We start from the raw sequence: 11441 nt of genomic DNA, 5'->3' as shown, positions 1-11441 counted from the left end.
GGAAATCTTTCAAAATTCTTCCATGCCATATAGAAATAATTTGAATATCGGCAGTCTATCAACCATGTGAGTACCGTAATACTAATTAAACATTCGTAAGTCAAAATACAATGCGCCTTCTGAAATACGCACCTTTCTTAACAACACCAAGTAGTAATAGTATTCATCTACTCATTTGGAACTGCCCATGTTGTCTAAGAATTCATGACCATTCTGCTCAAACATCATGACCTTCCTTCAAGACTGAACTGCTACCTTTTACATGTAAATTTAACTTCCGCACAACACATAACATCTATCTTGCCATCATGTGAAAAGCACAAGAATCTCATTATCAACTCTGGGTCACCAGCAAATTACATATACGGTTAGTTAGAAATCTCTCTCTTGCTTCTTTCCAGGATAAAATCACAATATAAAACACGCTCCCCACACCGATAGAGAATATACGGCTCAACTCATGGTAAAAACCAGCAAGAACTCTTCGAAATCCATTTGCACCTAACCAAGCTATCATAACTGAATTCCTCTTACTTGAACAAGCCACGCAGGTCACCAAACCCAAGAATATTGCCACCAAAACATCTGTAAAGTCTAACCACATCATAATTACCCAAAAGGACCGAGCATACCATTACCATACTGGTCTAACCTACTACCCAGTTGTCCTATTTACTTCGAGTTTCTTCAAAATTACCCTCAGGTTTACACTTCTCCTTGTCAGAACACTACGATCTTTACCCAAAGCTCACTACAAGATATCCTAACATAAAATCATACCGCCCTAAAGCCCATAAGCCACTGTATTCTTCTTAAGAACCACAAAAGTACCACAATCGAGACCCCCACACTGAAAAGACCTTATGTGGACTTAAAATTGTTCCTTTTTACCTTTCTTGTACTGAAATGTAGAATCCATAGTCATACAGAATTACCGAAAGTCCCGACACCATCCAGTGTAAATAATCGATTCTCGCGATATAAAAATTTAGAAAAAATTTGAATCGACACATATACATTTTGAATCTATTAGAACCCTTTCAAAAGTCCCCCACTATGCTCAAATCTAAATTGCACCGCCTAAACGGGCCGAAAGACGCAAGCCCCATTAGCACAACAGCCCCCAAAGAAGTAACCCTGGCATAACAGCACCAATCAAATTCAAACTTCGTGCGCACTATATCCTTCAAAATAACAATTTAATCATTTCATGATTTTTCATATTTTCATAAAGTTCAATATAACCCACATTTAAGAAATTTTTTTACTCGAGTCATCCCTAATATCAACCTTTGCAAGTCATAACTAATCAACAAGTATGCCTCAGACCAAAACCAATACCGCACATAATCGTGCAATCAAATCGTAGATAGAAGACTCCCCCACTTAGCTCAAAGTCATATAACAAAACATCTGATAACTCACCATACCCATACTCTACTATTGTCATAATCCCGCAATCAGTTCCACGAAAAGTTTTCACAAGCTCAGGTAACACCAACCATAAAATACCTCAAATCATCTACTAAGCTCGCCTTCATTCTTTTAACACTCAATTCAACTTTCTCAACCAGATTCAACTTCAAATATCAACACACATGCCCTGCTGGTAGAAAAGAAACTCTGCACTCGCATTATAAGGAACACACCTACGTAGATTACTCTGAAGGTGATAAACCACCTGCTTAGCCTCAAATTGGTATCTTGTTATACCCTTTCAAAGTCACAATTACTATGCAATCACTTAGTCTATCTGAGTCCAACTCATTAACTAGACATGAGAATTAAATTTGTCCTAAAATTTAACAACGTGAAAGATCCTTCAAAACGTTCATACTTGAGATTGTACGTCACATCAAAACGAAAACCAAGAACCCAATGGTCCCTCCTTTACATTTCAAGGAAACACTTCTCGTCATATTTAAATCATCTTAAAACATTCTGCAGTTACATCATACTCATTATAGAGCCATTCCATCGCTCATCAAGCCACAAATTCCACTCATAGGAACATTAACGAACGTATGAGTTCAAATGTACAAGTTACAGCTGAAGCTACATAGCCTAAGCTGCGGTCTATATCTGGCCTCTAGTCCTTCAGACTGGCCCATCACCAAAACACATAATACGCATCTCGAACCTCATCGCTAGAATCACAAGCCGGCGATGCACACTTGATACCAAGCGCTCACATGCGAACACGAATGCGCGGAAAGAATTCAAAGTGTTATGTTTCAAAGTGAATCAATTCCACACGATAGAATACAAGGGAGTGAAATTTTCCTAAGGGTTTGGCAGCCTCTCAATGATAAGTACAGACGTCTTTATACCAATCCGCAAGACTCTACTAAACTTGCTCATGACTCGTGATGGCGCATATCTCAATACTAGGCAAGCCGACAATCTCAAAAACCACCATATCTTTTAAGTTTGAAAATATAATAATTAAATTCAGCAGAAGAAATCTCACAAATACAAATATAAATATTCCCAAAAATCCGATGTCACTGAGTACATGAGCATCTAAATGAACACAAAGTATGACTGATAAAAATTGTTGTCTGAAATATAGAACAGTACAATAACTAAACAGGAAGGGAATTAAGTCTGTGGACGTCAAGCAGCTACCTTGATAGTCTCCAGCAGAAGTAACTCCAAAATCTAGCAGCCGTCGTATCCGGAAGCACCTGGATCTGCACACGAGGTGCAGAGTGTAGTATGAGTACAACCAACTCAATAAGTAACAAGACTAACCTCTAAGCTGAAAGAAATGATGAGCTCCGCAGGTACAGTCCAGTATAACTAATGGTACAAAAATATAGACATGCTTTCAAGTTTAACAGTTAAACTCAGTACAAGTAAAATGGATCAATACTGCATGATATGAGGAATATGACATCTCAGTAGAAAGACCTCATGTAAATATTGGTCATAAATTATTCGGTCAATTAGTACTATTTATGACAAATCCAGCCCAGGGATATTCTGTCCCATATATATATACACATCGACTGACAGTCAGTCACTCAATATCGTATAAGGCCAATCCAGCCCTGGGGTAATTTATCCCAAATGTAAATGATACGGACAAGATCCATGTCCAGGGAAAATTCATCACAATATATAAATAAGTAAGGCAAGTCCATGCCCTGGGAAGTCCATCCCGAATATATATAATCATCGTAAGTAAGGCAATTCCATGCCCTGGGAAGTCCATCCCGAATATATATATAATCATCTACACTCACTTAGGGGTGTGTACAGACTCCGGAGGGGCTCTTTCAGCCCAAGCGCTATATAAAGTCGATATGGCCTACTGCGGCATGCACTCCGATCCCATAATAATAATAAAGCCTATAAGGCCTGCTGCAGGCAGGCAGCCCGATTCATATAGTAATAAAGCCTATAAGGCCTGCTACAGGCCGGCAGCCCAGATCCAGAACAATAAAGCCTATAAGGCCTGCTGCAAGGTGCAACCCGATCCCATAATAATAATAATAATATATATAAAGCTGATATGGCATGTTGGAGGCGGGCAGTCCCGATCCCATAAATATCCTCACAATGGATGAGCATGACTGAGTAGGAAAAGTATATTTTAAAATAATTAATTCGACAGCAACACGACCCCACGGGTCCCAAAATATTGGCACGTAGCCTAAACATTTTATTTAATAAAAGCCTCAGCTCAATTTCTCTAACAAGTGGAACATGTTCAGATAATAACAGGATTCATAAATTTTACAACTCCACTGCATTTATTTAAGTCACAATTTCTATAGTGCACGCCTACACGCTCGTCACATAGTATGTGCGTCACCTCCAACAATTGATATAACACAATATTCGGGGATTCATACCCTCAGATCGAAGTTTAGAAGTGTTACTTACCTCAAACCGTGTAATTTCTTACTCTGCTATGCCCTTGCCTCGTGAATTGGCCTCCAAACACCTCGAATCTTGCCACAAATAATCTGATTCAGTCAATAAAAATTATTGAAATTAATTCCATATGAAAATACAAATTTTCAAACAATATCTAAAATTTAACTCAAAAATTGCCCGTGGGGTCCACATCTCGGAACCCGACAAAAGTTACAAAATCCGAAAGCGCATTCAACCATGAGTCTACCCATATCAATTTTACCACATTTCGACATCAACTCGACCCTCAAATCTTCAAATTAAACCAAGAGGGTTTTCTAAAATTTCTAATTTAATTCACCCATTAAATGTTAAAAATAACCATGGATTCCGGTAATTTGACAAATAATAATTTAATAACATTTACCCCGTTGTTTTACTTGAAAATCTTCCAAAAATTGCCTCTTCCCGAGATCAAATCAGTCAAAAATGGAAAATAGGACGAAGTCCCATTTTCAGAACTTAAATCTTGTGCCTAGTCATTTACCCTCTAGTATAGAACTTAAATCTTCTGCTAAACAAAATTGTTCCAGCCGTTTTTTAGTCTATGCGATCGCGGCCATTCTCCAGCTATCGCGAAGAACAAATTCCCCAACAGCCTTGTCCAACTTCTTCCGGACAGCCTCTAGTATAACGGTCATACCTCTTTGTACACAACTTAAAATGACAAATAGTTTACATTTATGAAACCTAGACACAAAGATCTACAACTTTTAATTTTGGATCATCTCCAAATTCCTTATAGATTGTGAGATATAAGCTTCCAAAGTCGGGTCAGTGCAGTAGAAAATTTTCTCTACGCGATCGCGAAAGGCATTCTGCGATCGCCATTCACTGGTCATTTTTTCCCATTTTGTGCTTCACTATCGCGGCCAATTCCACGCGATCGCATAGCACACTGTTGTAGCAAAAAACCAACAGCTTTAAATGGCCTAGAAATGGTCCAAAACTCACCCGAGGCCCCCAAAGCCTCAACCAAATACACCATCAAGTCCCAAAACTCCATACGAACTTAGTCGAGCCTTCAAATCACATCCAGCAACGCTAAAAACACAAATGACACCCCAATTCAAGCCTAATGAACTTTGGAATTTCCAAATTCTACAAACGATGCCGGAACCTGTCAAATCAAGTCCGACTGACCTCAAATTTTGTATACAAGTCATAAATGACATAACGGATCTATGAAAATTTTCAGAGTCGGATTCTGACCCCGATATAAAAAAGTCAACTCCCTGGTCAAACTTCCCAAATATTCAACTTTCGGCATTTCAAGCCTAATTCCACTACAAACCTCCAAATAACTTTCCGGACGCGCTCTAAAGTACAAAATCACCATATGGAGCTATTGGAATCACCATAATTCAAATCCGAGGTCGTTTACACATAACTCGACATCATGTCAACATTTTCAACTTAAGTTTTCAATTATGAGGCTAAGTATCTTATTTTACTTCAAAATCCTTCCGGAACCGAACCAACTAATACGGTAAGTCATAAAATAACTGTAAAGCATAAATTTAGCTATAAATAGGGGAGCGGGGTTATAATACTCAAAACGACCGGCCTGGTCGTTACAGTGAGTACGTGATATTTTCATTGTGTTACGTCACATACGATATGCACATTGGCATGTAGATATATAGATGCAATATTCCTCATATCAGTCACACTTGGCATATTTTATCTGTATTGATCGTAACTATTAAACCTGGAAGCATGTATACATACATGTACTGTGTACCAACAGAATAGGAGTTTTTCTGAGATATTATTGTCATATTTCCTGCCATTTCTGTACTGTTAAACTCTGCATTTGGACTGTATTTGTTGAGCTCCACGATACTTTTAGCACAAAGGTTAGTCTTGTTATTTATTGAGTACATTGGTCGGTTGTACTCATACTACACTCTGCACTTCGTGTGCAGATCCCGGTACTTCTAGGCACAGAGGTTGCTAGTGTTGGAGCTTATTCAATTCGGAGACTATTGAGGTAGGTGCCTTGACGTCCGGAGACCTTGACTCTCCTCCTTTATCTTTTAGTTTTATTTATACTGTTCTACTTCCCTAAACAACATTTCAATAGTCAAACCATGTTATTGTATAGATGCTCATGTACTCAATGACACCCGAATTTTGGGGGTATTATATTGAGTCGTTATTTTCTTATGTATTTATGAGATTTGTCTCTTGAACTTATCTTACTATACTTTCTAAAATAAAGATGCGTGGTTTTACTGTGATTGTCGGCTTGCCTAGTATTGCGACAGGTGCCATCACGGCATGTGAGATTTGGGTCATGACAGAAGTTGAGCAAATGATCGTAATAAGTAGGCGAGTAACCTAGAAGATCACATGACATAACACTTTATAAAATCTAAGGAGGTTCAGGTACCTGAAAATATGAATGAAGAGATCTCTATGTCATGTCTTTATGAAAAAAATATTGGAACCGATATAAAATATTCGTCAACAACATATATGATAGTGCTAAAATATATGAGGATCTTAAGTATGGAGAAACAATTCAAGTAGAATTGATTTCATATAAAAGACATGTAGTTCTCGACCTGCAGTTCAGACACTTGAAAGTATAAAGTCAATGGTGTGTGCAAACACCTTTATCTATCTTATATGTGTGGCATGATTTGAAAACTTCATATAAATCTAAAGTCTATTTATATGGCTTATATGACTTAACTTATGATAATCCCTGAAGGATTTAAATCACTTAAAGAATATAGAATTATTAGTCATGAAGTACTACATTCTAAGCGCAGTTTGTGCACATATGTATCATGCTATAACTATAAGCATGATAATGTGATAGAGAGAATTTTTACCCCTATGAAGATATTGAAAATGCCATTCCTGTCACGACCCCACTTTTCCTCTGTAGGATGTCGTGATGGTACCTAGTCTTAGGAACTAGGTAAGCCTAACACATACTGAATTAATGGCAAACTCAACCAAAAACTATTAAACATGAACAAAAAATTTCTATACAAAGCTTACAATCCCAAAACCGATAGTGCAAGTCATAAGCCTTTCTAAAATTAACTATATATAATGAATACATCATTGTTTCGGAGTAATTGGAAACAATGGAAATAAATACAACAGAAGGTGACTTCAGAGCTTGCGAACGTCCAATAGGTATAACTTGAAGTCTCCAGCCCCACAAGCATAAGTCTCAAACCAACTCGATCTGTAGTACCTGATTCTACACAAAAATGTGCAGAAGCGTAGCATGAGTACACCACAGTGGTACCTAGTAAGTATCAAGTCTAACCTCAGTAGAGTAGTGACGAGGCAAGTCAAGAAACCTATCGGACATGTAAACTTGTGCAGGATATGATATAAAGCTAACAAGGAAAGAATATCAATATAAGGCCAATAGTAGAAAGAATTCAAATTAGAATCAACAGTGAATATAAGGGGAACACGAATGGCAACGAGAAATAACCAAGTAATTAAGCAACAACATTTTGGGGTTACAGATGAAGCATGAATGTGTTCAAGTAAGGAAAATGATGACAACTAAACCGATCAAATCATTCCTCATACACGAATTTCAACAATCCCACTTTTCATAATCGTAGATCATAAATCACAACTTCCAAACGTTACACACATGGAACCTTATGCCCACATTTTCCATATCACTTCCGCACGGCAAAATTCACTTACTAAATAGTTTGGTATGAACATACCTCCAAACAATCGCCTCCCATCGAGGCTAGGGTTCAAAATATATCAAAATGAAGCTAAGTCTTGAAGTGCTCATCTATACACATGCTGCAGATGTCGCATTGCCGACATGGGGTTTGCAAATGCGAACCCCACAAAAGCGGACATTAATTCGCAAAAGCGAATCTTGAACAACTCTTCCTCTATCACAAATACAATAAATCATGTTGCAAATTCGAAGATAGGGCATTCGCAAAAGCGGCACAAATGTTCGCAAAAGCAAACTACTACTGCCCAGTACACCATCGTATTTGTGTGGCTGGCTTCAGTTCCCAGCCTCTTTGCAAAAGCGATCATAAGTCGGCAAAAGCGGTAGTCAGAAATGCGACCCTCAACTCCTAAATGCGACCCTCAACTCGCAAATGCGAGATCAGAACACCAGCAAATCTAGATGTCACGACCCAAAATCCCTCTGAAGGAGTCGTGATGGCACCTAGTCTCTAAAACTAGGTAAGCCTAACATTAACTGAAATAACGACAATGTTTACTAACAACGAACAATTTTGAAATAAAAATCTCTATACAATTTACAATCCCAAAACTGGTAGTACAAGACATAAGCTCTACAGAGTTTGTTAGAATTTTCTAAATACAACTGTTTGAAATAAAGTAAACAGTGTGAATACAAATCAGAAGTTGACTCAGAAGCCTGCGAACACAGCAGCAGGTTTACCTTGAGTCTCCACAACAATAATCCGCACACCTAGCTAATGATCAACTGACTTTGAAAATAACTGGATCTACACAAAAAATGTGCAGAAGTGTAGAATGAGCACACTACGGCGGTGCCCAGTAAGTATCAAAGACTAACCTCGCTAGAGTAGTGACGAGGAACAGTCAAGACACCTACTGGTCTAATAAACTGAACAAGTATAAGTATATGAACAACAAAAATATGATATCTACATAAAGACTATGCAATATGGCTCACAATACAGTAATGGCAATAAGAAAGGAAATAACAAGTATCAGCGGAATACCATATAAATGACATAGAAAAGTGAATGGAACACAACCTAAATCCGGAATCATAAATACAGCCAGGACAAGTAATAACTCAGCAACTACAATTGTTTTTACATCAGGTCTTAGTCAACAAGCTCCACGAGGTACTGGACCTTAGACAAATCATGACTCACGGGTCTCAATACCTGAACCCTAATACTTGGCATCCCATGCCCTCATAACACCTCATAACCGCACTGACGACTCACGTGCCAATAGAGCCATTCTCACACAGAAGGCAAGTAAACAAGGGTGAGCATATATGCTCAACAATATCAAGAACACCTCTTATCCGATAAGAGTACGTGTATGCTTGTGCAAGTGTCCTAACATACTCTATACCAGAGATTCCAGAACTTAAAGAAACAGAGAAACTAATTCACAAGGAGTAGCCACAATCGGGGAATGCTAGTCATAATAATAACATCTCAACAAGAAACTAAATACTATGTAACAATTATCCCACAATATACGGTTCAACAACAAGAAACTAACACGAGTCAAATAATTTCAAATAAGGGCAAGTCCACTAAGGCATAGCATATAGAAGCTTCTTTTAAGTTTGGACAATCACGGAAGAGATACAACCAATTCAAATAAAAGTGGGTAGCGAGAAAATCACCATAACCTCAATTAAGGGTGAACATTTACAAAAAGGGACAACTACAACTTCAAATAAAGATACGCAGTTAGGGAAAAGATAACATGGCAATGGAAGAGATAACAAATTTCAATTAAGACATATATGAATCAAGTAAACAGTAAGAGTGGATCATGAAGCAATTGATTCTAATTAAGCCGGTAAAGGTGAAACTAGTAATTAAGGAACGTAATCATAACAAGTACAACTGCATAATCAATGAAATACAAGGACCAAGGAACCCTAAAAGTCTAATTTCAACAAATAAGTTCGAGCACGTACTCGTCCCCTCGCGCACACGGACTACAATCAACATAGAAGACTCAAATCCTAAGGGGTAGTTCCCCTACACAATGTTAGGCAAGATACTTACCTCAAAGAAGACACACCAATACTCAAAAATGATCTTCTCGGTGAAATGTCCTCCGGACAACTCAAATCTAATCAAAATAACTTTAAAGCACAAATAAAACTCATAAGAAATTATTCCGGATCATAAAGCTTCATTCTTTATCAAAATCTAAAAATCGACCCAAAAGTCGACCCCCGGGCCCGCACCTCGAAGCCCGATAAATTTCACAAAAACCCGAACACTCATTCCGATACGAGTTCAACCATTCTAAAACTATCGAATTCTGATACCAATTCGTCCCTCGAAACATGATTTTTTTCATTTTTGAAATGTTCTTCAAAAACCTCCATTTTCCTCAACTCAAACCACAAATTAAATGATAAAAATAAAGATAAAATCATGGAATATAATAAATTCTAGGTGAAGAACACTTACCCAATCAATTTTCTTGAAAAACCTACAAAGAATCGTTCCAAACCGAGATCTACAAGCCAAAATATGATGAAAATGGCCTAACCCTCGATTTGGAAAACTTATATTCTGCTCAGGTCTGAAAGCATCGCGAACGCGGAGAAAGGCTCGCATTCGCGAAGAAGGAAAATGAAAGCTACCCAATTGTGCTTCGCGAACGAGAAGACAAGCTCGCGAATGCGGAGAAGAAAATAATTACTGGCCGAATTAGTGCTACGCGATCGCGAACAAACATATGCGATAGCGAATAAGAAAATTGATGGCCGAGGAACTGGGCTACGCGAACGCGTGAAATGGCATGCGGACGCGAAGGAGGGGAAAGCACACTAACGAGTTTGCGGATAGAATAGTGCGAACGCATAGAGGAAATGGTCACTAGCTCCCAGCTCCTAGTTTCTACTACGCGAACGTGATGGAGCGGACGCGAATGCGAAGAAGGGGGAAAGCAGACTTTCGCGATCGCGAACGTGATCTTGCGATCGCCAAGAATAATAAATTCCTCCTCCAAAATTACTCTTCACGAACGCGAAGGAAGGGACACGAATGCGATTAAGGAAACCAGATGACAGAAAATAGCAGTTCAAAAATAGAAGGAAATGGCCTGTAGCCCATCCGAAACACACCCGAGGCCCCTGGGACCCCGTCCAAACATACTGACAAGTTCCATAACCTAACATGGACTTGCTTGAGGTCTCAAATCACATCAAACAACGCCGAAAATACAAATCGTACCACGAATCGAACTTATGAACTTCAAAAACTTCCAACTTGTAAAACTCGTGTCAAAACCTATCAAACCAACCTGGAATGACGTCAAATTTTGCAGGAAAGTCCCAAATAACACAACTGAGCTGTTCCAACTCTCGGAATCGCATTCCGACCCCTATGTCAAAAAGTCCACTTTCGGTTAAAATCTTCAAAAATTTAACTTTCGCCATTTCAAGCCTAAATCAGCTACAAACCTCAAATTCACAGTCTGGACACTCTCTTAAGTCCAAAATCACCCAACGGAGCTAACAGAACCGACGAAACTCTATTACGGAGTCGTCTTCGCACAGTTCGGACTACGGTCAAAATCTTAAGACTTAAGCTTCCGTTTTAGGGACTAAGTGTCCCAAATCACTCTGAATCATCTGGTAACTGAATTCAACCACGCAGACAAGTCAATACACATAATACAAAGCTGCTCAGGGCCTTATGCCGCCATACGAGACTTAAATTCTCAAAACGACCGGCCGGGTCGTTACATTCTTCCCTTTTTTAAACAAACGTTCGTCCTCCAACGTGCTAAGAATCGCC

This window comes from Nicotiana tabacum, chromosome 15, assembly GCF_000715075.1.
Source record: "Nicotiana tabacum cultivar K326 chromosome 15, ASM71507v2, whole genome shotgun sequence".
NCBI classification, from domain to species: domain Eukaryota; kingdom Viridiplantae; phylum Streptophyta; class Magnoliopsida; order Solanales; family Solanaceae; genus Nicotiana; species Nicotiana tabacum.
This window is presented reverse-complemented; position numbering follows the sequence as displayed.